The 24,268-nt window shown below is 38.0% G+C and overlaps 1 protein-coding gene across 1 annotated transcript in view; it reads left to right on the top strand.

Moving 5' to 3' along the window:
• TRPM3 (transient receptor potential cation channel subfamily M member 3) overlaps positions 1-24,268 on the top strand; it is a 436,512-nt gene that overhangs the window by 9,657 nt on the left and 402,587 nt on the right. The gene's annotated exons all lie outside the window — the stretch shown is intronic.

The following is a 24,268-nucleotide window of genomic DNA, read 5'->3' as shown; positions in this document are numbered from 1 at the left end:
TAAAAGTGATTAATAATTGGGGATTTCTGATTTTATGGCATTTACTTCTTTGGGGCCTGATAATTTTTAGATAGTGGCTGACCTTTTTTAATAGGAGACTGATTTCAAATTGAATATCCGGAATCAATAGACATCTTTTAAAATCTTGAGTACTTCTGATTGTATGCTGTGAACAATCTACTATTCTGAGAGTTGGTATTGCAGAGATGCTGTTTTCCCTGCCCACCTCCCAAAAAAACAAAACAGGTCTCTGAAATCTTGCTTTCTTGTAGTTTCAGATCTATTACCAATTCTGTAAACTTCCTTGGGTTTTGTCTGAAAATACCGTATTTCTTTAAAAAGACAACCAAAAATTTAAATTATGAGAAATAAAGAAAGGAGCAATGAAAACTTATTTTATTTTGCCTTTTACAATCTCTTTTGCAGATGAGATCTGTGTATTTTTTTTTTTAATTTGTGTGATATGATATTTTTTTTTTCACTGTAGGAAGGATGAGGCTTTTGGAATTCATCCAAAAGAGTATTCACTGGGATATTCTTTTATTCATCACAACATAATACAGAGAAGTACTTCTCAATGTACTTGAGATGATACTATCAGTTAAGAACACAACAACACATTTAGGCATAAATTGCACTTGTTAGTCTAACACTGACTAGAAAGTGATATAACTATCCTATCGTAACACATTTGCTGTGTTTGCAGCTAAAAGCAACACTTTAGAGACACATACTTATTTCTTCTGCTGAAGCAGCACTTCAATAATACTTTCACAAAAACTGCTCATTTAGAGTTCTACCTTCAAAATAGAAATTAAAAAAAAATAAAATCATATTCTTTTCCAGTACAGGAAGGCTTTTTCTGTCCCTCTTATATTCTCTTTGTTCTTAATTAATATGCTTACTTTAATGACATAATGGAAGTTTTGTGTAAAGAATAATAGAATACAAAGGAGGTGAGCTCCCATTGCAACTTCTTGAAGTTTCCCATGAATTACAAAGAAGCTGTCTTGTTATAAAACCCTCTGAAACAGGGGTGCAGGAAAGGACTGGGAAGGTGCAAGGGAAAAAAAAGGCTAAATAAACAAGAAAATGAAAACTCTCTGCCTTTTATTGCCAGACATTTAAGTCCTTGTTCTCTGGAAATAAAGTAAGAGAAAAAATATCTGACAGTAATGTGCTAATTCATTATAGCTTTATATTATGTCCTTATTTCTCATTATTTCCCCTGAATGGAATTAGCATGTTGTTTACTGTGACTACTTTTTCAGCATTTAACTCATGTATTTAATTATCTTTTCGTGAACACACATGGAAAAGTATTTACTTTTAGCAGCTGAACTGGTTTATAGACCAGGAAAAATTAAGATCTTGAGAAGACAAGTGAAGCATCACTGATGTCAGAGTATTTATGCTTAATCCTATTATAGATTTATGTTCAAGAACAAAAGAATGGAAAAAAAATGTGTTTATATTTTGTTCCAGAAAAAAAAAAAGTATGGGAAAATACATATGTAGCCTGGAAAATTGAGATTGTTTTCTTGTTGAAAAATTTGAAAGAGGTTGTGATATGTTTCAATATTTGCCCTCATTTTTCTTTTAACTTTGAAGAATTATTATGGAGAGTCCAAATCTGCAGTAACTTCAGTTCTCTCCCTTTTTTTTTTTTCCTTCTCCTCCAGTGCTTTCTTGTTACACGATTCCTAGACATCAGAAGTATTTTGCTATGAGATGTGCTCTTGGGAATTCTGTTATTGGTCCCCCAAGAGACAGGCATACAAAAACGGGTTTGAAACAGATAGAAAAGGAAATGCAACCTCTGGATGTGTCTGGATGACTTAGAATTTTTGAAGTGTCTGATGGGAAGCTCTGAGTCTCAAAAATTTGTCAGTGGAAATGAGTAAGGCCATGCTTCATGATAAAAGTTGCGAAAATAGACAGCTACTGAAGCAACAAGGCAGACAAGAAAAAGAGCTTTTAATTAACTTAATAAAGAAGATAGGTACAGTGAGGTCCACCTTGCAAAGGTGAGCATATCTGTTCTCCCACTCGGTTATCAAAATTGTGACAGGATTTGATTTGATTCAATATAGCTGCATTGAAGACGTTCATCCTTTTATTATTATTATTATTATTATTATTATTATTATTATTATTATTACTATTATTTATTATGTATTTTCATTTTAAAAAGATATATCCTTAGAACTTAGTTATTAGAGTTATCATAAAATTTCCTATTAAAAGGCATCTGTCAATCCTTTACATTGACAATAGAATAACACAGATTTTGTTGTATGCAAATACAATTTAGTCAGAATTCAAGCTTTCAGCTTGTGTGGACCAGGACTACTAAACTCAGATATATTCCTGAATATTTGAAGTTGGCGTTACCTGCCCTAGTGCTGGGTATATGAAAACATTAAATAGGAGAATGCAAAAGTCTAGGGATAATATAAAGGATTTAAGATGCTGTAGTCTGAAAATTAATTCCTACAAGCCATTAGAAAAGCAAGCTTTAGTTATGTGTGTCCTTTGGCAGCAGATTTGACAACCTAATTAAAACTCTCTTATGGGAGGTACCTCTCTGAGGTACCAAAAAGACTTCAGAGACGTCCTGTTTCATGCTATTGCATTGAGTTATGATGCAAGTACAGCAATAGCTATTCGTGCCTGTTTGTTACTGTGCAGATGCCAGTTTGTGTTCCAAGCAGGGTGGCCTTTTTCAGACTGCAGAATAAATTGGTGAAAATCTAAGCTAATTAAAAAATGTGCAGAATACAATATGTGAATCACTGTTTACAATGTTCTTGTAAATGATGGCATGGTAGAAAACAGGTGTTTCATTAACTGAGACACAGTGCTATTGATCACTCACAGAAGGATATTCAAAATCTCATTGACAAATTTCCTTCTTATAGCTGATTAACAGATTCCCAAATAAGGGATGAATTTTGAGTTATTAAGGAAACACTATTTTTGTTCATCAAACGTTTTTCTCATTGATATGAACAAGATGCTTCTAGGCTACAGAGATACTGTTTTGGATTTTGTTTCAGTACAATCTAAAGTTCACTGCTGCAGACCAAGTAAATAATGGCTATGAGATATAAACTGAAGTTGCTACTTGCATCTCTGCAATCTAATGGATGCTGTATTGTAATCTGGTTGTGGTACCTCAAGTGGGGGAGCCACAGCAAAGAGGGAACTCTACAAAAAATTTTGTGATTTGCCTTAGCTATCTGTTCTGTTTTATAAAAGGGAAAATAAGGTTAACAATGAACATCCTTGCTGGTGCATTCTGTTGGACGGGTTTCTCATTTAAAGAGATACTTAAACCCTTTAAAGATCCTTATCCGCTGAGACTTGTTTGGCTTAAGAAAATATGAAGCTTATGCAGTTTCTGTAGATTGCTCTTTCCACTCACCAAAGTAATCGTTGTTTCTCTTGTGACCATCATAAGAGCTTTGTCCCACTCTTCCTGTTTCCTCAGCTGTTGGACTCAAAGGACCTTTCCCAGTCTAGTCTCCCTTTTCAGAGTTCACTGAATCTGAAGATGTCTTGCAAGTCAGGGATTTATTTGTGTATGTGTTCCCTGCATTGTCCTCATATTTGTATGTGTTAACTGTACTCTTCCCCACAACAGAAACATTCTTTAATGCAGAGGCTAGTATCTCTATGCACATTTTTCTCTTCCATCACCAAATTAATACATATATATAAATTTAATATATATAAATATGTAAATTCCTTCTTGAGAGATGGTTCACAAGAATGTGTTTATATTGAGCTATTTTGGGAGAATGAGCTAAAGTACTATTCTACTGAAAAGCATCAATGGTTTCTTCCCACTTTTTCATTGGGTTTGGATCTGTAGGCAAGTACCAGGTGCTCGAAACCATGATTCTGTGCAACAGTTGATTCCCTGTCTCCTACCCACTATTGTTCCTTTGATTCCCACATCCTTTCCTCATTTGTTTCTCCTTCTTATAAACAGCAGTGTGGTTAGTATTATGATACTGATTCTGTTACATGGCTCTTTGTGAATCAGGTGAGTTGTAGCATGGGCTGGAGACCAGTGTTGCAAAAAACCCAGCCTGCTAGAATTGACAGGGCTAGGGGAAACATCTAGTGCTCCTCTAGATTCATGGGTTTTATGACAAAAAAAAAAAAAAATCATGTTGAAAATAGAGGCAAGGCTTAACAAAGGTGTCTATATATATATATGTGAGTCTGGCTTTTCTTTTCCTTTTTATCTATCTATTTATTTATTAAGACTTCTGGCAAAAGTTAAAAAAATGTCAAGGTGAATTTTTATAATGACATTTCCTAGACTATTTCCAACTGTTTGCTTGATATTATAATACAATAGTGAGATGATTCAGATGCCTGGACAGAGACTGAGATGGTCTCTGATATGAGCTAGCCTCATAGTACATGTTATATAATGCCATGCTTTTGCAGGTATTCTTCACTTTCCTGCTAAAAGTATCAGATGTATTTCTTTTGCATAAAGTTTAAAATATTTTTAATTTCCTGGAGGCAGTGACTTGAAAAGAAAACAAACAAAACAAACAAACAAACAAAAAACCAACCAACCAAAAAAACAAAACAAAACACGCAGTTTTGTAGTCTTCTTTCCCCCTTCCCTTCCCTTCCCTTCCCTTCCCTTCCCTTCCCTTCCCTTCCCTTCCCTTCCCTTCCCTTCCCTTCCCTTCCCTTCCCTTCCCTTCCCTTCCCTTCCCTTCCCTTCCCTTCCCTTCCCTTCCCTTCCCTTCCCTTCCCTTCCCTTCCCTTCCCTTCCCTTCCCTTCCCTTCCCTTCCCTTCCCTTCCCTTCCCTTCCCTTCCCTTCCCTTCCCTTCCCTTCCCTTCCCTTCCCTTCCCTTCCCTTCCCTTCCCTTCCCTTCCCTTCCCTTCCCTTCCCTTCCAATACAGCACTAGAAAGCTATAGGTATTTGTGCCTCCTGTGCTAGTCACCTTACTGAGTATGATATTGTCATCATAGGCAGTTAGCAAGATCACAGTTTATCGCTAGAAGCTTGGGTGCATTCCACTAGTAGCTGCTTATCTCATTGCAGAATTTATTGTACTGCATGGAACACTTTTAGTCAAACAAGGAAAGTTGAGGATATCTCAATGTTGCAGCAATCTGACTACATTAAATGCCAATAGCTTTATAAACTGATCTAATACACTGGGAATATGATCTCAAATTCATTGTGTGAAGTGTTTTCTTTATTCAACTCATTAATGTTAGAATATAAGCTGTTGTAATTTCCAAGCCACTGGATTTCTTCATAGGTACAGTAGGGGACCTATTGATTTTCAGAGCACATTCTGAACAATATAGAAATAGTATGTGTGGAATTCAAAGAAAATATGAAGAAAAATATAACCTTAGTTGAAACTCGTAAACTGCATTTGCTGCTTGACTTTTTCATCTCTAAGGAACATAATTGCTTTTCACATTTAAATGCAATCTTTGTACAGTTATCATTATACTTTTACACATTGATATTGTCTGTCTTCTTGCACAGAGAGAAACAAGTCTATGCCCCCATGATATTGGAGAAATACAGAGATGCAAATAAATGGCAACCTCACAGAGGCATGTGTCTTTGAAATACTTCTAAGTCTGCGTGCTCAGTTACTTTGCATAGCAGCAATTTGCAAACAATTAAGAAATATATTGAGTTGAATTTGTGTCCTGGTAGAAAGAAATACTTTCATAGAATCATATAATATCCGAGTTGGAAGTTACCCACAAGGATCATCGAGTCCAATTCCTGGGTTTCCAGAGGACCATCCAAAAAAGAAAATCAGATAATGTGTCTGAGAGCGTTGTTGAAACACTTCTTGAACTCCAGCAGGCTTGGTGCCATGACCACTGCCCTGGGGAGCTTGTTCTAGTACCCAACCACCCTCTCGGTGAAGAGCTCTTTCCTAACATCCAGCCTGAACCTTTCCTGTCACAGCTTCAAGTCTTTTCCTTAGGTCCTATCACTGGTCACCAGAGAGAAGAGATCAGCGACTCACCCTCCACTTCCCTTCATGAGGAAATTGTAGACCATGATGAGGTCTCCCTTTGTTCTTCTCTTCTCCAGGCTGAACAATCCAAGTAACTTCAGCCACTCATCATGTTTTCCCCTCTAGACCCCCCCATCTTTGTTGCCCTCCTTTGGACACTCTCTAACAGTTTTATATCTTTCTTATAATGTGGTGCCCCAAACTGCACACACTATTCAAGGTGAGGCTGCACCAGCACAGGGTAGATTGGGACGATCCCTTCTCTCAGCCAGCTAGCAGTGCTGTTCCTAATGCACCCCAGGATATGTTTGGCCCTCCTGCATTGGGAGCTGGCTGCTAGGGCACACTGCTGGCTCATGATCAGCTTGCTGTTGATCAAAACCCCCAGATTCCTTTCTGCAGGGCTGATCTCCAGCATCTCATCCTCCAGTCTGTACATACAACCAGGCTTGCCCCTTTCCAGGTGCAGAATCCAGTACTTGCTCTTATTAACCTTCATATTGTTGGCGATTGCCCAACTCTCTAATTTGCCCAGATCTCTCTGCAAGGACTCACTACCCTCAAAGGAGTCAACAGCTCCACCCAGTTTTAGTGTTGTCCATGAACTTGGTCAAAAAACCTTGAAGTCCTTCATCCAAATTGTTTATGAAAATATTGAAGAGGGCTGTTCCTAAAATGGAGCCCTAGGGAACCCCACTAGTGACGAGTTGCCAGCTTGATCTTACCCCATCTACAAGAACCCCCTGGGCCCAAACAATCAGCCAATTGTTCATGCATCTTATTATGCTTTTATCTAACTGTATTATGGTCATTTTGCCCAGAAGGATACTGTGAGGGACAGTATCAAAAGCTTTACTGAAATCCAGAATGATTGCATCGCCTGGATTCCTTTGGTCAACTAGCTGGGTGATCTTGTCATGAAAGAAATTAAGTCTGTTAGACTTGACCTTCCTCTAGTGGAATTCACTAGAGGAAGCTGTTGGCTCTGACCAGTGACTGTCTTGTCCTTTAGGTGTTTTCCAATAACTCCCAGAATAATCTCCATAATTTTACCAGTCACTGAAGTGAGACTGATAGGCCTGTAATCGCCACGATCCTCTTTTTTGCTTGTCCTGAAAACTGGGACCACATTTGCCAGCTTCCTGTCAACAGGGTCGTCTCTGGATTCCCAAGACCATTGAAAAATAATTGAGAGAAGTCCTGTGATGACATCAGCTGTCTCTCTGAGTACCCTGGGATGAATCCCATCAGGCTGCATGGATTTATATGCATCCAGGTGGAGCAGCAAATCCCACACAAGTTTGGGGTTAACTGGGAGTTTATTGCTCCTTCAGTCACAGCCCTCCAGCTCAGGGTAGCTGGAGTCCCATAGCCCATCACTGGTGCTGAAGACAGACACACAAAAAAAATGCATTAAATGTCTCTGCTTTGTCTGTGTCCCTGTTTGTTAGGTGACTGTCCTCTATGAGTCGGACCAATGTTTGCTCTGGTCCTCCTTTTCCCATTAACATACTTAAAAAAAAAAAGCCTTTATTAGTGTTCCCCACACTGATGGCCAACTTCAACTCTGAGCTTTGGCCACACAGATTCTCTCTCTACAAAGGCGAGCAACAGAGCAACATCCCTGTAGGCCTCCCATGTTGCCTGACCTTGCTTTCAGCTGCCATACACTTTTTCCGCCTTAGCTCTTGAAGAAGATTCATGTTCAGCCAAGCTGGCCTTCTGCCCCTCCTGCTTGACTTCTGCCATTTTGGAATTGCCTGTTCCCATGCTCTCAGGAGGTGGTGCTTAAAATCTAACCAGGACTGATGGACCCCAATGACTTTAAAAGCAGTTTCCCAGGGGACCTTATTAACTATTTCAACACCCAATACAGGGTTGAAATTTTGGTGGCAGTTTTCCTCCTATTACCAAAGATTTTTGAATTTGACTACCTCATGGTCACTATGGACAAGGTGGCCCCCTGTCACCACTTCACCCACAAGACCCTCCCTGTTCACAACCAACAGGTCTAGGAGGGCACCTTTCCTAGTAGGTTCTCTTAGATAACCAAGAAGTTATCATCAAGGTGCTTCAGGAATCTCCTGGACTTGTTTGTCTCAGCTCTGTGATATTTCTAACTGACATTTGCCTCGTCAAAGTCCCCCATAAGGACAAGGGTAGATGATCTAGAAGTATCTTTCAGTTCTTTAAAGAATAGTTCATCAGTGTTGTCATCCTGGCTGGGTGGTCTATAGTAGACTCCCACAATGACATCCCCTTTGTTTGCTTGTCCCTTGATCCTTAACCAGAGTCTCTCAACTGCATTGTTACTGACTGCAAGCTCTGTACTGTCCAGTGTCTCCATTATATAGAGCACCCCCTTTACCTTGCCTGTCCTGCCTGTCCCTTCTGAAGAGCCTCTAACTGTCCATTGCAAGACACCAGTCACAGGCCGCTTCCCACCAAGTTTCACTTATGCTAATGATGTTGTAGCTCTGAGACTGGGCCAAGGCTTCTAGCTCCTCTTGCTCTTTTCTCAAGCTGCGTGTGTTTTATAGAAATATTTCATATGTGTTTCACTGAACCCAGCCCCTTTTGGGGCAGACTGAAGGATCTCATTAGTACACAGTCCCTCAATTATTGATGTGCTTATCACTATCAATATGAAGTTTAACAAGAGCAAGTACTGGGTTCTGCACCTGGAAAGGGGCAAGTCTGGTTATATGTACAGACTGGAGGACGAGATGCTGGAGATCAGCCCTGCAGAAAGGAATCTGGGGGTTTTGATCAACAGCAAGCTGATCATGAGCCAGCAGTGTGCCCTAGCAGCCAACTCCCAATGCAGGAGGGCCAAACATAGCTTATCACTGACAGGCCTGTTTTTGTCCCTTTTCCCCTCTGAATCTAGTTTAAAGCCCCAGCAATCAGCCCTGCTAACTCCTGGGCAAAAATCCTTTTCCCCATCATAGAAAGGTGCTCCGCATCAGGAGCAGGTAGGCCTGGTGTCATGTAGATCTTCCCATGATCAAGAAACCCAAAACTGTGTCAGTGGAACCAGCCTCAGAGCCACGTAATGACCTATGGAGCCTGCCTGCTTCTTTCAGTATTGATTCCTGCTACAGAAATGAAGGAGGAAAACAGTACCAGTGCACCTGATCCTTCAACCAAAGCCCTAATGCCCCTTTTGATCACTGCCAATATGAAAAACCAATGAACAGTAATAATCAGAGGGCTGTACCAGGTGAGTGACTTTCTGAGTGATGTCTCTTACCCGAGCCTCAGGGAGACAGAAGACTTCCCTATGGGTCAGGTCTGGATGGCAAATAGGGCCCTCTGTTCCCTTTGGAAGAGAGTCCCCTATGACAATAACCATTCTTTTTTTTTTTTCTTGGTGGGGGTTATTTTGATGCAGGGTGTAGGATGATTTGCCCTGGGCAACTCCCCCACTGTGGAGGAACCTTTGTCCACATTGTCATTTGCTTGCCCATCAAGTCCCAGAGCCTCATACCTGTTGTGCAGGGGCACCTGGGAGGATGAGGTAGGCAGTAGGGGTTTTGCCTGCTGCGCTGAACAGGAGCCTACTTCCACTCCCCCCTATCTCTTAGGTCCCTTCCTTCTGCCTGGTGGTGAGAGGATAGGGGAACCTTTAATTCTTGTGTAGTGACTGTCTGAGGAGCCTCTCTCAGGGATGGCAGAGCACTACCCCACCAGTCACTTTCCTTCTCTTACTCCCTGATGCTCCCCAGCCTACCCACCTCCTCCTGAAGTTCTGCTACCAGGTGAAGCAGTTCTTTAGCCTAGGCACACTTCCCACAGCAGTGCTTGCTACTGCTGTCCTATACTGGTGTAAGAGTAGGGCACACATGGCAGCCTGATACCTGGATGGCAGCATGTTTCCCCAGGATCTCTGTCTGGGAGGCTGCGTTGGTTGTGGTGGGTGCTGAAATCCGAGAAGCTGTGGCCTTCTGTCAGGTGGATACCATCACTCCTTGGTTGAGCTGGCCAAGCTTCAGCACCCGTCCTCCATACCCTTCCTGTGCAAACTCAATCTTTCATCACATAAAGTCTTTAGAAATTGAACATCTTAGTTTGTATCAGAAGTATGCCACTAAGAAACCTCTCTTATGATTGGTTATATCTAAGGATCAACAATGTTGAAGGGTTTAGCTCTCACTGAAGAAAGAACCTTTTGTTATTTCCCAAAGTGATTTTTAAGTAGTACATTCATACATTATAAAATCCATCCCATTGTTTACTCTAAAGCTATTGGGAGACTGATGGTGACTTTGAAGAAATAGGACTTCTCTTTAAAAGATTCTTCCAAAAAAAGTTTTTTTGTTTTGTTTTGTTTTTCGTTTTTTTTTTTTTTTGGGGGGGTGGGTGATGGTGGTGAGAGGGTGTGGGGGTGGAGGAGGTTAAACAGATTTACAAGAGCTTTATTCAAAGTACTTAATTCCAACAAAGCTTAAAGATCAGATTAGTAGCTGAGAAAATACCTGGTTGATGTTTCTGAACGAAAAATCTCTTGTGATTGGAGTTTTCCACATAAAAGTTGATTCAATTTTTTTGAGGCCTTGCTGCAATAACGAAACCAAACTGACCCTGCTCTTTGGTTTCTTAAAACTTGCTCTGAGAGACAAGAGTACTATTTTTATTTTGGGGTAATTTAAAGATCAAGACAAACACCATTCACTATGTTCAAGTAGCTTTTGTAATATGTTTTTGTGCAGATAACCATCTGCTTTTTCCATGTCTGCTCCAGCATGGTACCTGGAATACCGGAGGTCAGAAATTCTGTCCTAATCGTTTCCCTTGTTTCAGTACAATGGAGGTTAAAAATGATGTACTAAATAGATAGATAAGTTGAAATTGGGAAAGGCAATAATCACTTGAATAAATAATAAATAAACTTCAGACATAAAAATCCAATGAGTCCTTTAACAGTCGGGACAATTAGTGTACAAATGTTACAAAAGGATGTAGGACTTAATTAAAAAAGAAGTGCTTAAATAAAAAGTCACTCTTAGTATTTACTGATGTTAGTACTTCATTTGTAGCCTTAGAAATATTTAGTACAGAAATCTCCATTGACTTTGGAACCTATTTGCAAATGCCAACAGAAGGAAATAAAATCCAATAAATCTGTTCTCAACACTTAGTTAGATCTGCCCTTTCAAAAAAAAAAGTGCTATAACTTTTGGAAAAGAAAAGAAACATAAAAAATTAATCTTTGTGAAGGGCACCTCACATCACCGTTCTTTTTTCTCTGAACAAAGAGGACTGGAATACTTGTTTAATATAGTCATCTACTTGCCAGACTTATTGTGAGACATGTCTGGAGAACACTAGCAATGAAATATTGAAAATTTTGATTACTATTGCAGAAAAACACAAAATGTAGACAGGCTACAGTCTACATATTACAGCAAGTGAACTTGGAAGTGGAAATTTTGTAGGTAAAAAATAGTACCCAATGTGCTTTCTAAGTCAAATATTAGCTTAGAATTTTCAACTCTACATCGTAGAGCTCTTTATGATAGAATGAATCTAATGATAGAAGGAATCTGTGCAAAAGTATACATGATGACTTTTGTATATAACAGATATTGAAATGTAAGTACATTTGACAGTATCACATGAGAACTGATTAACGAGTATAGACATATGAAGTTAGAGTCAGAAGACAGAAGTCCAAAAATTACTTGCCATTTCTGGTCTCAGCTATATTTTATGTTCTAACAGTACAAAGTCTACTTTATACAAAATTTGACTGTGTCATATTTATTAATCCTGGAAATGTATTAGAGATGTGTATAGCGAATGCTTGGAGCTGTTCTAGATAACCAAGAGAACTATGGCTGGTGCACGAGACTATGAGTAATGTGGTTTAGGCATGTCCTTTGGTCTTGGATGTATTCATTAACAATCTACTGGTGAATAAGAAAGAAATTTCTTATAATTTCCCAGTTCACATATAACCGTACAATGAAGATTTGGCAAATTTATAGCTGTTTGTCATTCTAACAGCTGTGCTGTGATTCAGTTTAGACCCAAGAGCTCACTTGCACAAGCATATTTTGGTCTTCTTGGAAGCTTAATTTAAGTACGTAACTTCCACAATTACAGAATTCCTTTTAGGGGCTTGCTGGATATCAGCTGCTGAGAGCTTGTTTAGTGTAGACAAAAATTCAACTACTTGTGCTTACTAGTATTAGAAACTGTAGTTTTATGAAAGAGCTAATAGAAACTCTGCTGACTTAATATCAGTTCTGAGAGAACAAAAATTTTAAACACTTTTGTTTTTTCTTTTTCTTTTCCTTTCTTTTCTTTTTTTTTTTTTTTTTTTTTTAATTTTTGGGACTAACTTTGCCTCTTTCCCTGACAAACTTTACTTTGTACTGTTCCACAGAAATCTGAGAGGGATCAGCTATAGATTTTGAAGACTGTTTATGCCTTTATGCTTGCTGGTCCAGTGGTCTCCCATGAAGCCAATGGGAGACCAGCATTCACTGAAAGTACGGAAGCTGCCTCCTGGATTTCTCTGTCTGCTTCCCCTTTAATTTAAGCACTACATTATGTCCCTTCCTTAATTGTATTGATCTCCACTTTAAAGGCAGTTGGGCATTTTACCAAGCAGTTAGCCATTAGTTTCCTCAGTTCTGGTCTAAATTTATTCATTACCTTGTTTTTGTTTTGTTGTATTTGTATTTGTTTTTGTTTAGTTGTCAGTCAAAACAAAACCAGGATGAGATAAGTTTGTCCTGTTTGTGTTATTAGTAAGCAACAGGTAGAAGCTAACCAAGCTCTCCACTTCAAACTTTGTCCCTCAACAGCCCTTCTCTGTGCTTACTTAAAACTAAGCAAACATATATATATATATATGTATGTATATATATTTCCCTTCTTAGTATATATGGTTAAAAGTGTACAGGAACTGCTGCAGAACTCCAAAATTACTTTCTTTACTGGAAGTATCTTTCCTGATTTTATCCTAAGATGTTGTGGCTTATAGTCTTACCATCTAATTCCCTTTGTCATTTAAGAGTTAAGTGTATGGTATTGTATTTTGTACTATGAAATGATCTTCTTGCTGTTGAGTGAGATGGATATGTCCTACAGGTATTTCTGTGTGTGACTGGTGCTTTCCAAAAATTCTGTCACTGGTAAATGTGATTACTGAAAAACAAAAACAATGGAGGTTGTTTTGATAAAGGCAACTAATGAAGCTGTGGAACAAGATTGGCCTCTGGAGTGATTCGTGAAGAAATCTGCTAGTTACCTTCCCCTTGTCTGGTGTATTTTTATTCTTAGCTACCCTTTCATGTGCCTGTTTTGACTTTCTTTAATAGTCCTATTCTCCCATAGTTTATCAAATCCCTTGCTCTGTTGCACTGTAGCAAATGTTTTATTAAATTCAAAACAGATAAAATTTACTACACTTTGTTCAGAAGTCTGGCACTTTTTATCTAAGGAGGCTGTTTGGTCCAGCTAACATGTTCTTCTTTTGCCAAACGTCCTGAAACTTTTAGTCCTGAACATATTGGAAACAACTAGCTGCTCTTTCTGCACAAAAAGACTTTTTCTGTATGAAAAAGTTAGGGATTTATATCTTTATATTTTTATTTATTTATTTATTGGATGCGGGGCTTGAGAGGTTCAGGAAAACAATGAATCGTACTAACAGCTAACAGTGTTGCTGATGGAGTTTAGTCCTGCACTTAGAAGGACAGCACCTATCTGTTTTACGGAAGTATAATGCTATTAAAGAGAAGAACCAGGGAGGCCAGACAAGAACGAGACATGGCATTTATGTTGTCCAAGAAGCCTTTTGATTGCCATTTGCATTAAAATGTCTACAGACTCCCACATACATGCATCTTTTCTCTTGATTCCTCTTCTTCCACTGAAACAAGTTATAATTCAAAAATAGTCTTGAAACCTGACATGTATTTGGCTTGAATAAACAGTGCCATTACATAAAATGCCAGACTTTTTGTAAAGGCAGACACCATCATTTCTGATGCAAGTTTGACAACTTAGATGAATCTGCATTCTGAAACAAAGGCAGTAAGTACTGAATACGTTTGACAAATAAATTCTGCTAGCAGAGGATGGCTCCCATCTTGTCTTTTGGGACAGATCCTGCTTTCTGTTTTGAGGACTCCTGGAAAGATACCAGTATCATTCTGGTCAGGGAGACTGAGAAAGGAGTTTGCGATGGGGTCAGCTGAAAGAGCTCAAAATGGGAGAGCTGAACCTTCCATATGGCAAAGGAGGTCTATGTGCACAAGGTAAAGAGAGAAGCCTTCCCAGAGAATTATGACAATAGTTGAACAACATCAAAGATCAGTATGTGGACAAGACCTTGGTATGTGGATCTGGAACTACATGGATCCGCCTTGAAATGACTTGTGTGATGTGATTTAGATGCTGCAAAGGATTCTGTCTGATACCTTTGAGGGTACACTGCATATAGCTAAACCATTTCCACAGGCCTATCCTTCAGACTTGACAGTCTTCTTCCTTTTTTTTTTTTTAATTTTTCTTTTTTTTTTTTATTTAAATTTTAGTGCTGACCAGAAATGCTGGTGTTACCAGATATCAGATATGCATAATTTGTTCTTCACTCTGTGTCCTGTTAAGAAGTTTGGCAACATCAGAATTGTGGAGCCAGATGCAATCTTTTAGCCATACTGCCTCTTTCTTACTGAAGAGTGACGACCATTTGAGGGTATCTTGTATTTTATTTTTATGTAATATTTCAAAATCTCCATAAAAAAGACAAGGAACATCCAAATGACAAATATATAAAAAAAAATTAGTCTTTTTGTAGGCCATAAATACATAGCAAACTATATAGTTTTATGTTCTTTGTCCTTCTTAAAACTGCTTTGTTTTGCCAGAGAAGAGAAAGCAAGGTAGCTGTTTCACTGCTGTTGACTGGGTAGGATGTTGCATATGCCTGTGTGGCTCTTGCTGCTGGTTGTAAGACCTTCCACTTCAGGAAGATGCCAACATTGAGGACTTGCTGAAGTTAAACCAGACATTTTTCCAGGTTCTACATACTTCCTGTGTGGAATAAAATCTAAAACTTGGCTTCTTCATTGTCACCTCAGCCATCCTAGTAACAATCACAGCTACAAACTACAGTTTGTAATATTGCATGCAGTTATTTTCCCTGTTTCTTTCCAATGTTTTCCTATGCTTCTCACACTCATAAATTTTCTCATTAGTGCTCAGGCCTTCATTTTGAATCAAGAGCAAAGTAATAATTTGACTACTGTGTAGGAACACCAACAAAACTTCTTCATGAGGATTTTTAAACTAAGCAGTGTTTTAAAAAAAATATGGCTGCTGTCAGAGGTTATTCTGAGGGCAAATTTATCACTGCATTGTTACCTTATCATCTGTGCAAGATGGGTGAACAGAATTATCTCAGAAAAATATCCAACCAAAGCTATTTGTTTACACCTTTTCTCGATTTACCTTTTGCATCTTTTCCTTAGCACTCCTTCTCCTCCATGTGTGATTCTGTGATTTCGTAGTTTTACCAAAATGGTAAATAGAACTGAATGGATTTAATGTAGGGAATGGGTTGAGCACATGAACAGGTAATCTAATAGATCTGAGAAAATGCTAGGATTCTTATTTCAAAAATTATTATACTTACTAAAATCTTATTTATTCAATAGGAGCTTTTAAAATTTTCCTTTACTATTTTAATTGTGATGCACGTGCATACTGCTTGTTAGACACATCAAGCTATAGAACTTGGAGTAAAGATGAACTTTTAAAGGTTAGGGCAATGGTTATGTTTCCTAAGCTTCCTCTCTGTAGCTGCTTGCAGTCATAAAGCTTAGTCAATAAAAAAAAAAAAAAAAGTTATATAAATTAAGCATTGTTGCATACTGAGCTCTAATATTTTTGCTGGAAAGTAAATCTGTGGCCTGACATTTTGTGCAAGAGTATTTAGTAGCTGTGTTACTAAATTGTGTATAAACATTAATAAGTTAGCACTGTTCTCTAGAGCAGAAAGTCCCTACTGAGGGCTCGTTGCAAGGAAAGAGCTCATCAGAGCATTATGTAGTTTAATTTAACCATCTTTTTTACCTTGGCATTGCAAGTAATATTTATCTGACTTTACAACTGATTTCAGGAAGCTCAGCTGCCAAGATACAAAGTTTAAAGTAATCAGATAATAGGAAGACAAAATATTCCTCTGGATAAAGAATAAAGAGCAAAGACTTTCAATACTATTACTAAATAAAATCGATGTTCCAGCACTGGAAAATATCAAAACCAATTAAAGTGTTGCTTTTTAAAGATTTTTTAAAAAATCTGCTACATTATCCCGTCATCCTTCAAAAAGAACCTCTGAAAACTAGTTGCACATGTGTAATTTAAAAACGCTAAACCAAACCAAACAAAAAAACAAACAAACCCCATAGCTGAAGGCTAAAGCTGTAGTGTAAAAGTATAGACTAGGTCATTTTGTGTAGGTTGTTTCTCCAAGCAGCTAAGTGCTCCAGTTATAACTATGTTGTAATATTGTAGCTATTTTGAAGAATACGGGGGAGGAGGGTGTGTTTATTGGTGTTTTCTTGTCTCACCCCTAATTATTAAATACCAACTTTTTCTTTCTATAATAAGAAAGGATGCTTTATCCATGTAAAAGAGTGGGCAAAAATTCAAAAGGAGATTTAAAATGCTGGCATCCTTCCAAGAGGAGACAAGAATCTTGACATGGAGCAGATGTCTTTATTAATCTGTTCCTACAAAATTGTAGACTTCATCGTTTGGTGTTGTTTTTAAACCTTCTGCAGTTTGACAGTAGTGATGATTTGGCATAAGTCTTATCGATTTGTGGGTTTCACTTTTTTTTTTAGGGTCCAAAAAATCCCCATAAAGGGATATCAATAATGTATACACGTATCCGCTCATTCTGAGGAAAAATATTTTAGCAATATATTTGTGGTCTGCATAGATGATATGAGTTACATAACCACATCAAAACCAAGAGGAAAAGGCTTAGCTATTTGGATTTTCCTGCTATGTGCATTCTTCCTTTTGATTTCCTTAGGTGGAAAAGGATGTGCCAGGGTCCTTGTGACCATTAGACCTCCACTCAGCACATGAAGGCAAGAGGGAAGTGACTATGGTTTTCAGCATTATGGCTCACAATCACAGATGTATTTAGACAGACCTGTCATTTATGCTTTATGTGAACAGATTGGGCCCCCAAAAACATTTCTGCATTTCATTCTGCCAGCGTTGCTCCAGAAACCAAACCCCACTGTACAAGTTGATGTGCTGTTTCCCCCACAAAGAACTTGTGGGAGTGTAACTCTGAGCTGTGCCACAGTGACGTGTGGTTGGGCATGGGCTTCCTCTGGTCAGGGATCTCTGAAGCTATTAAGAGAGATAATGGGCCCCTTTGTGCAATTTTGATGAACTAGTTTTACTTATGGCATAATGAGATTGTGTTCCTAATCTTTTCTGCTGTTAAAGTCTTAAACCACAGGACTTGCAATAAGGGCAGGGAAAAGACGCATCATTTTAGGTTAACACTAGACTAGAGTGGCTTTAGAAACCTAAAACTTGCCTGATAGAGATGGGTCAGTGGCTGTTTTTTATAGCTTCAACATAATGGGAATTGGGTTCTTGAAGAATACCTCTGGACTTGTTATCTGAAATTATGCCATTTTAAAGAGAGACTTTTTGATCTTGTAGGGTCTGGAAAAACTTTGTGAATAAATCAGGCTGCCTTTGAGGCCCTAGTCAACTTTACTGTGACCTAATCTTCATCACTACTGAACCTCTCCTTCTAATATACTCCAGAATTAAGAGTTTGCAAAAGGACCCTCAAAAGATTTAAACGGTAACACCAGTTTTTAACAGGTTAATCTTTCTTTCAATTTACATGGATACAAAATAGCAGAATATCTTTCTATCCTTAAATAATGCATAGCAGGGAAACTGGCAGGAAATAATTGCTGGGCACCAACTAGTGCTTACTGTGGCTCTCAAAAAGCTTAATAGTCTTACTGGAACAGGCCATTGTGTGTCCATAAGATGTTAGCCCTTCCCAGGGCCAAAGTTTCATCTTACTCTAGATTTATTATTATTATTATTATTATTATTTTATTTTATTTTTTTTTTTTTTTGAGCAAATATAGCCCCTGAATTAGTTTGTGGAAGTTGATTCAGTGACATGGTGCTTTCATTGGCTAAGGACACAATGTTATTTCCTAAGTAATGATGAAATGTTACCAAAGTCATTGTGACAGATGATGCAGCCAGAGTGATGTTCAGGCTGACAGGCAGCTCTGGAGATTTCCCAGTCCAACTCTGCTCAGCGCAAAGTTACCTACCCCTTAGAGCCATATTCAGTTACCTTCTGAGTATCTCTAAGCACGGACACACAAATAATACTTTTCCCAGCAGCTTGTGCCAGTGTATAACCACATTCCCAATTAAAAAGATATTTCCTTCTATTTACGTAGAACTTCTTGTATTCTGATGTGTACCTATTGCCTCTTGTCCTGTCACTAGGCACCACTGATTATAGCCTTGCTCCATCTTCTTTATTCTCCACATCAGGTATTTCAATGCATTGATGTGATCCCTCTGAGATCTCTCTTCTCTGGCCTCATAACCTTTCTGTGGTGGTTTCACACCAATGGGCAGCTGAGCTCCACCACACATCTCTCACTCCCCCTCCTCAAAAGAAAGAGGGAGAAAAATAAGATGAAAAAAGGTGCATGGGTTGAGATAAGGAACAGTTTAATTAAAGGAAAAACAAAAGAAAATAATAAAAACAAACAAAGAAACAAACAAACAAAAACAAACAAAAAAACCCACCAACAACAAGAAAAAAGGCTGTGTGGAAGCAAAAGGAGAAAACAATTATTCTCTACTTTCCAACAGCAAGCAGTGTTCAGCCATGTCTTGGGAAGCAGTGCTTCAATATACATAGCAGTTACTCAGTTACCCTTTCATAATGAGGGTCCACACCTTCTCCTTCCCCTTCTTTAGCTTTTATTGCTGGGTGTGATGTCATATGACATACGGTCCTTTTGGTCAGTTTAGGTCAGCTGCCCTGGCTGTGTTCTCTCCCCACCTCTTGCCCACACCCTGCCTACTGGCTTTGGGGTGGTTGGAGGGAATCTGGATGCTGTGCCAGCTCTGCTCAGCAATAGACAAGACATTGGTGTGATACCAGCGCTGTTCTAGCTACAATTGGAGAGCACAACACTGTGTGGGCTGCTATGCGGAAACTGAACTGCATCCCAGCCAGACCCAGTACACCTTCTGCGTAATGACAGATGCTTTAAGCCCTCCATCATCTTGGTGGCCCTTCACTGGATTCACTCCAGTATGTCTGTGTCTCCCTTGTACTGGAAAGCCCAGAAGAGGACACAGCACTCCAGGTGTGGCCTCACTAATGCTGAGTAGAGGGGAAAGAGCACTTCTCTCAATCTGCTAGTAATGCTTTCCGTATTGCAGCTCAGAAAACTGTTGGTCTTTGCCAGAGGAACATGTTGCTGGCACTTTGTCACCTTGTTGTCCACCAGAACTCCCAGGTCCTATTCTGAAAAGCCACTTTCCAGCTGGTTCTCACATTATTCCTTTCCTGGGGTAGGACTTGAATTTTCCATTTGTTGCACTACATGAGGTTCTTAGCAGCTGAATTCTCCAGCCTGTCCAGATCCCTCTGGATGGCAGCACAACTCTCTGGTGAAACAGTCACTCCTCCCAGGTTTGTATTATCTGAAAATTAAAGGACAAGCAGGCTCTACCCCCCTCTCCCCCCAATAAAACAAAACAAAACAAAATCATTCAATCAAACAAAAACTAATTGTCTTGCTAGGAGTAACTGTATGAAGAACACTTTATTTCCCTTCCCAAAATAGAAGCTTTCCATTTGTGATGTTGCTAATCTGTTTCTACAAATTGACTTTGTCAATACCATCAGCCCTGGCTATTAGATGCTATGACCTCCTGTGCTATGAAGGACCACCAATCTTCCTTCCACTCTCAGTTCAAAAGTCTTTGAATATCAAATGGTCAATTAACATCTGAAATTATTAATAATATTCAAAGGATCCAGGAGACTGATTAACTAACTTAACAGATCTCCCTGCTATCAGATCTCCCTGGTAAATGAGTGCTTTAAGATCATACAGGTTAGAGACTGAGAGGGAAATCTGATATTTGTTGTCAATAGTCTCATGAATGCCAATGTATTATCTTCTTTCTTGAGTTTGGTTGCTTGTTGTATTATAACAGGCTGTATGAAATAGCTGTATTTTCAAAGGCTTTTTTTTTATTAAAAAAAAAAGTCTTAATTCTTTATTATATAGGATGAAAATGTTTGATATGGATGCAACTTAAATACTTCTATTTTAAGAAAACAGTGGAACAACCCTTACTGTGCAGCTGTAAGATACCTATGGTTTATCTTTTAATGTATTCAAATATATGTTTTTGGAAAAAAAATAATTCTTTTTCGTATTGCATATGCAAGATGAAATGGGGAAAACATGTCTTGCAGTAATTTACACTAGAGGAAGATGTTGCAATTCAGTTTGAAATGTTTTTACTAAAATGTGTTTTAGTGGTCTTTATTTCTGTTTCTTCTCATAATTCAAAGTCTGCACCTTTTCATTTCAAATAAACAAATCTAGGCCAATTTAACTAACTTGCAGTGAAATGTTCATTGGAAATGCTTGAGATGTGCTTCAGGGAAAGCTCAGGTCGCATCCTTCCTTTCAAGATGAGAGCTATTGTATCATGAGTTTCCATTCATTGAAAATAAAAGTGATACTCTAATACTTCATTCCTGGTGAGGAAGAGAAGATAATTTACAGTGCTGAACTGAATTAATTTATAGAAGTGTATGCAAAATTTGTCTAGGCAATTTTAAAGTAAATCCTGCTATTTAAATTGCCTTTTTGTCATGTTGATCTTTGGTTCTTTCACAGCTAGAATAAAATGACTGAAAACCTCCAACTACTTTTATAATTAGTATTTGCCTGCTTTCTCTGCATGGTATTTTTGTTACAGACATATTGCACATTCAATATAAAATGATATAGGATTTTACACAGATCAGTATTATAGCACTGATGCTAATTTTTCAGGAAAGCAGGCTAGTCTGGTCTCCTGCCTTCAGTACAGGGTGCAGCCAGACTCCTGTAAAGGCTTTTATTGAAGTTCCAATTTCAATACAGCTTAAGGACAGTGTAACTCGCTGGGTGTTTAATACCACTCACTCTCCACACTAGCCCTCCAAATGTGCACAACAGCCTCCAACCCTTCTGTATATTCTCTTTCTCTTTGTACATCTTTGAGGAAACATCTCAAATCTTTAAGGGGCTTCCCTGTGCAACTTATGAAAAACTGGAACCCTACTTAAATCTACAGAGAGAGAATTGAGTCCTGTACATGACCTTATCATAGTGAGGACAGCATCTATTACAGCGTAAGTAGGGTCTTGAGTGAGTATTGTACCCATTGTGAGTTTGAACCATAGGCTGATACTTAATTAACATGGTTGTAGAAATTCTAAATATGATAAAATTCACCATTCTTGAGGACTTTTGGTCCCTTTTCTGGTCTTCCTTTGGGAGTTTAAGGAACTCCCAAAATCTCACTATCATTTTCAAGAACTCAGGTTAAATTCTCATAGAAACCAGGGCCAGATTATTTACTTATAAATCAGAAGAAAAGAACAAAAAAGATATGTTTTTTTCCTTTGTCCTGTTAGAAGTAATGTAAAAATAAACAAAATATCTTCTTGAACTGAATCAAAATCAGTTAAATGGAAAGTATGAAACTTTCAGTGTATCATCAGGTACTGGCAACTCCTGACTATAAATATTTAACCCTAAATTTAGAACATATATCAATGCCGTTATTTGACTTTGTTGACAACTATTCTATCTGCAGGGAAAATAGGGAAAAAGCTTCCAGCTGTGATTATTGGAATAAAAGAAGGAGGAATACAGCAGCACAAAAAATATCAAGATTAGATACTGTAATTGACAGGAACTTGTTGCCCAGCTGCATCCCAGTGCATTGTAAGGTTGAGAGGATGAGTTAAAAAAATAATCATGACTGTATGGATTTTCAGGTAACAACTAGTGAGGGAAGGAAAGTCTCTCAAATCTGAAAATTACAGTTGCAAGAAGTGTTTTTGTTGTTGTTGTTGCCAAGGTTTTCTTAATAGTAAGGCCTAAGACATGCATGGTCTCCATGGTCCTGATGTGAGATAAATTGGAATTGCAAATGTGATCCCAGAATAAACATTACATTGTCCTTTCTGTCAAGATACATTTTTTTATAATACCCCAAAAGAACACTGTTGTCCTGAAGTTAGTCATGAAATAACTTTTCAGTTTTTAGTAGAAACACTGAGAATTAAAAGCAATTCACTGAAATCTAGGGGATGGGAAGAATTTTAAATATTTTGCTGTTTTATTCAGTGTATAAATGTAAAAGCTAATATTTTGCTAATAGTACTACAGATGCATTATGCTGTTTAAGATAATTGTGTTATAGCCTGTAAACCAGATGCTCTTACCTTTAGGATATGTCTGCTTTATATAGGCATTACAGCAAGACAAAATTACAGAGTCAATGAAGATGTTGTACATTTTAATAAAATAAGTGGAATGCTGCAGAACATGTAAATCATTACAATGTGGAAGTAAATTGAGAAAACCATTTGCAGCCTACAGAATTATCTCCGAAAACTAAACAGATGAATCTATCAAGACAATGGACAGGTTTTTTGTGCATTAATTAGAGTGGAGAAAGCATGAAAGTGGCAAATGTGTTATTCCACAATACAGTAAAGGTGGCTGGTGCCATCTTCTGGAGGTGGCAGTGATACTCTGGAGTGCTTAGAAGTCAACTAAAAAACAATGTCTTTTATTTATTTATTTATTTATTTTTATTTAATGCCATTCAGTAAGTTTCAAACAAATAAAAAATCTATTTGCTATGAAATATGGAGGTGATAGCAAAGATATTTTTTCAGTTTAATATCACTCTATCACACTATTTGGAATATTAATGGGTGCTTTTCCAGTTCTGGTTTTCAGTTTCTGGCAGCCTTGATTCCAGATAGTTAGAAGCATTCATCGTTTTTTCACAAACATAAATTATTTTTTTGTTATCTAACTTTCTACACAAAATGTCTGGGGATTTTAATTTTTTCTCTGACCCTGTATCAGTACTGTGGTGCCAGGCCATGGCTGCCTAGCCATGAGAAGCTAAGTGGAAGCTGTGTGGGATCAAGACCCCATTTGCTCTGCAAGATTTTAATCAGATTTTCTAACTCATAAATCGTGATTTTCTTTTTTCACTGCTGTTGGACAGCCTCTGTACTATTGCTCATTTGTTCAAGTGAAGTCACGTCACATTTTCCTTTAAAAAATTGACATCCAGATCAGATGCTGCAAATTATTTCTTTTCCTGCTATTTTCTCATTTCTTTGATAGGTGAGAAGAAGGTCATTTAGGAGCTTTATAACATAGTCATGAACTTTTATTACCAGGGTCATGTAATTCATGCCTTGATACTTGCTTAAAAAACAGAGGGGGAAGAGGGGAAGAGTCATGTATTTTAATTAATGTATTGAATTACTTGAATCAAGGTGGAATAATAGCAGTTTTATAGTCTTACAATTTTATAGTCCTATTTCAGGCTTAAAGGAGTTTTTCTTGTTTGTTTGTTAGTTTGTTTGTTTTGGTTTAATGAGTTTAATGAGTGAGAAATTTAATTTAATATAATATAAATTTAAATAACAGATCTTAGTGCTTGGCTGGTAGACATAGTCTTGCTTTACTTTGCTGATAAAGGTAGTACAGAACAGCTGGAGACAATGCAACTGCAGAACATGGTAATTGTCAGAAAAGATTTATTTTGCAAGTACTGCACACAAATATATGCACTAATTAATACTGAAGCAAAATAATAGGTGGATGCATTTCTTGTCTAGAGAGCGTAGCTTCCTAAATGCTCGTGTGTGTGTTATTCTTTTTTTATTTTCTTGTCTTTTTTTTGTTTCTTCTCATTTTCTTTTTCCAGATTAGCATCTAGCAGTCAGAACCAGGTGTCTTTTTCTGTCTGCCCTTCATTGTTGGTGTGGTATGTTGAGTACCAGGAAACTACTTAAATATAGTCCAGAGTATCTTCCATGAGTTGCAGCAGGGATCCCACGATTACTTTCACTTTGTAATACAATAATGT

Source organism: Anser anser (genome assembly GCF_964211835.1).
Source record: "Anser anser genome assembly, chromosome: Z".
NCBI classification, from domain to species: Eukaryota; Metazoa; Chordata; class Aves; order Anseriformes; family Anatidae; genus Anser; species Anser anser.
Note: the sequence above shows the minus strand (reverse complement) of the source record. Positions and strands in the feature narration are given on the sequence as shown.